General features: G+C 39.8%; 1 long non-coding RNA gene across 2 annotated transcripts; it reads right to left on the reverse strand.

Annotated features, from left to right (window-relative positions):
- Window positions 1–458: 458 nt before the first annotated feature.
- On the reverse strand, window positions 459–2,851 carry LOC128364796 (uncharacterized). Of its 2 annotated transcripts, XR_008321787.1 has the most exons (4): window positions 2,765–2,783; window positions 880–927; window positions 594–695; window positions 459–496 (listed from the first exon to the last, which is right to left on the reverse strand). It is a non-coding gene; the product is annotated as an uncharacterized LOC128364796 (long non-coding RNA). The 2 variants fall into 2 exon arrangements; XR_008321786.1 differs by lacking the exon at window positions 880–927 and having other exon boundaries at window positions 2,765–2,851.
- Window positions 2,852–4,106: the final 1,255 nt, after the last annotated feature.

Below are 4,106 nucleotides of genomic sequence, written 5' to 3' on the forward strand. Positions count from 1 at the left end.
ACATCGCTGTGAGGACGCACAAACCAGGAAAACAACAACAGGAAACAACGTTTAACACCTCAAACTCTGTCATTTCACATTTAATCAACTAAACAATGAATGTGATAAATAATCATCAGACCCCAATCATTATTTACAGTCCTGATATTAACACTCACCTGCCTCACACTGTTTTCCTGCTTCTGCTCTGATGACTGAACAGACGTTCACCATTACTCCCTACCTGTCTGCTCCTCCCTTCTTCTCAATTAGAAGTCACATGAGTGTAATTTATGATCTTTGTAAAGTTTTATGACTGTTGGTCTGCTGTTTGTTCACTCTGTGATTCTGATGATTGTATGAAGAGTTTTCAGACCTCAACATGATGGATCGTTCTTACCTCTGACCAGCAGATTTATGTCCATCGTTGAATTTCTTTGGTTCAAATAGCAACCCCAGATTCTTGACAGACACCCGACTGAGTTCATCAGAGTCTGGTCTGTGCTGCTGGTTTGTTCTTCAACACAACACACACAGATGTTTGAGTGTGAATAATGATGGTGGAGTGATGTGAGTGGAGAACAGTGATGGACAGTTAGAGATCCTCATCTCACCTCTGAGCTTTGGTCTGGCTGTCATGTTCCCCACACAGAGAGCTTTTAGAGGGAGGGACTCCCTCCTCTCTGTCCTCACACTGATCCATAGCAGAGAAACACCTTCACACAAACACAACAACATGCTCATTCATTACAACCAGACGGAGCCATAGTAAGTCTTTACTCTAACCCTTTGTCCACCTCAGAGCTCATATGCAGCAAGTTATAGTTCACTTGTGTTTAAAAACTGATGACATGCATCTATGTTGATCCAGCTGTGTGTCAGAAAGAAGAAAATACTCACCAGATGAATTCAGATCCACATGTGGTCACAGAGTGGTTCTACCTTCACCTGTAGAGGAAACACAGAGAGAAGCTGCAGCTGATTCTCCTTCATCAGTCCTTCATCATCAATCTGAGGACGCTGTCACACTCATAACTTCACAGTCAAAGTCCAAAAGCATCAAGATGATATTAAAGCAGTGAAGCTTGCAGCAGAGTTCAGCTCCAAACACACAGGAGGAACCTGCCAAGACTCTCTGTGAGGACATGAACCAATCTGACAGATTTCACTGGAAACTCATGTTCATCTGTCCACAAACTAATGTCACTGTTGTCTGTCTGATGGAAACAGAACCCCAAAGAACTGAACACACACTGAACAAATGTCTTTCACAGTTTTCACATCAACACTTCACACCATGTTATTAAAAATAAGGCTGTAACTTTTTATAAAACTATGATACAAACATTTTTACAGGATCAGTCAAATCTGTTGTATTTGGAGGAGTGGAGGACTGTTTGATAACAGATATGATTTGATCTCTTTATGATTATCATCTATTATCCTGCATCCTGATGTTTCAAGAGACTAAATCCAACCGTGAATTCAAGGTAGTAGGAAACCAAACCACCACATGTCACACCAAATGAAAGGGAGTGAGAGGAGCGCTAAACCTGTCACATTTGGACAGTGAGCCTTTAGTCTCAGTATCAGCTGTTTACTGCAGGGAGCAGTGAGCTTTACATTGGACATCAGTGAAGCAGACTGGACGTCTGACATTAATATCAAATATTTCCTCCTCTTTGGTGTCTTCCAGCTGCTAAACAAACAGCTTGTCTTTGTCTAAAAACAGTTCTGACTCTACATGTTACACTCAGAGCCATGACGGCTTCAAACAATCATTTACTGAATACACATAAAGACTCTGATGCTATAAAAATAAATATCACTGTAGATAAAAGTTATCAGTTATATTAATGATGTCAGTGTTGGACAATAAGGATGTAATATCAGAAGGTTATATGGTTGAATGATCAGAACTTTGAACCTTGATGTTAAACATTATCTACAGAGAAACATGAAGCATTGAGAGAATGAGAGTGTTGATGTAAAATGTGTGAAACTAAACAGTAAATGCAGAGCTACAGTAGAAACATGTTGCTGCTGCTGCAGCTCTCAGCTGCTTCAATAACTGAATATCATCAATGAAAAGATGATTTCACTATTTCTGAGACTAAAACATTGTCAGAGATCTCTGACTGTAACATATTTATGACTTTTTATTACAGTTCATCAGTAAGCAGGCTGCATTGTGCTGGACTGTGGACAGTGAATGTCCCTCACTGACTGAGTGACACTGCTGATTCAAATGTGATGAAGGAGGAGACTCCATACTGTCACCTAACTTCTCTAACAAGGACAAGAAAAGCTTTTAGAAAAACTACCTGACACATCAGAGGGAAGTGAACCATTCATTCTCATTCACACACCGTTGCCGCAGCGATAGGAGCAATTTGGGGTTAACTGTAAAGTCACGACAGTAATGACCAAACACATGAGTCTGATCTATTGATGCACACAGTTCATCTTCATATTCATGTCAATCTTCACTGAACTAGAGGTCAGAGCTCCATATTATGATCCTCTGTATTCTTACTTCAAATAACCAGAGAAAATAATGTGATTAGACAATTAACAGGCCGTCATTAAGTCTCAACATGAACCACAGAATTAAACATCTGAAGAGGCTGAACTTCATCTTTTCTTATTTCTTCTGTAGTTTAGTTCATTCCATCAATGCATCAACAAATGATCATAAGTCATCAGTATAACTTCCATCTGTACTGTTATCAGATCATTTTAACAGCTGCTGACACAAACATGATGAAACTGTTGCTTACGTTACCTTTAGATGCTGAAAATCATCTGAATCAAGCTGATGAGTGAAGGTGAAATGAATCAGCAGCTTCAAGCAGGAAACCAACCAGAAGAAGGACAAACATGGAACTGACAGCAGGAGCTTTTTAAGGTCTCAACTCTCTGTATTCATCTTTAACCTGAAGTCTTCTTTAAGGGAATCTGATCACAGAACAGCAGCTCTGAACTCTGGAACCAACAATCTGGAACAAGAGTCAAACATTAACAGACAGTATAAATCTTTATCAGCTGGATCATAAAGTCTGATGTTTGTCATGTGTGTGTCCTCCGATCACTGTAGACTAACATTATGGTAAATGGACTGTACTTATATAGCACCTTTCTAGTCCTTCAAGTCTCATTCACCCATTCATTCATTCATTCATTCAGGAGGAAACTAACCATTCATACACTGTTGGCATAGAAATGGGAGCAATTTGGTCTTGTCCAAGGACACATGGACATGTGGACTGGAACTGGTTGCTGACTGCTCTACCTGCTGATCCACAGCTGACCCCCAACATTAAACTATTTAATCAGGAAAAACTCACTGAAATGAAAAAGCTCTTTAAGAGGCACAGCAACTTCAAAACATTTCCTCCTACTTGGAAATATGAATAAAAAATACACTTTTAGTTAATAACTGTGCAGCACCTTGGTTCAACTGAGGGTGTTTTTAAATGTGCTTTATAAATAAAGCAAATGATCCAATATTTCAGCAAAAATCAAAGAAAAAAAGAGAGAAAAAGTCCAAAACCTGAAAACACATTTGTGTATCAGACCTTATTGTTTTCTTCTTTCCCATGAATCATCTCAGCAGCCCTCACATTTATCTGCTGACCCTTTGGAGGGGCTGAAGTGGCTCTGGTTCATTCTTCAGGAGGAATTTCTTAAAGTACGACGTCTGTAAATGTAAAATGACTTCCTGTTGTAAGTCTGGAGACATTACATCTACGTCAAACTTAAAGTAGAACATTAGTTAGAGGACCGACTTCAAACCAGTTCCACTAAAACTAAAACACCTCAGAATGTCTTTGAATACATCAAATGTTAAAGTAAACCAAGCTCCTCCTTACCTCAGAACCACACAACAGACCACACTGAGGCCTCCTGCCAACCCCAACCTGCAAGAGAGTTAAATGGCCCAGGATGAGCAGCAACAAGGAGTGACAACAACTAGATGAGGAACTCGACAAAATCCTAGAAGCTGATGACAGCAATCACCTACAATATAGCAAAGGAGCGCTTTGGCACAGAGGAAAGAAAGAGCACCAGCACAAAAGCCACAGAAGAGGAGAGAGAGCCCATTAAAGACCTAAACTCTGGGCTCA

The sequence above is a fragment of the Scomber japonicus genome, chromosome 9, assembly GCF_027409825.1.
Source record: "Scomber japonicus isolate fScoJap1 chromosome 9, fScoJap1.pri, whole genome shotgun sequence".
In the NCBI taxonomy this organism is placed as follows: Eukaryota; Metazoa; Chordata; class Actinopteri; order Scombriformes; family Scombridae; genus Scomber; species Scomber japonicus.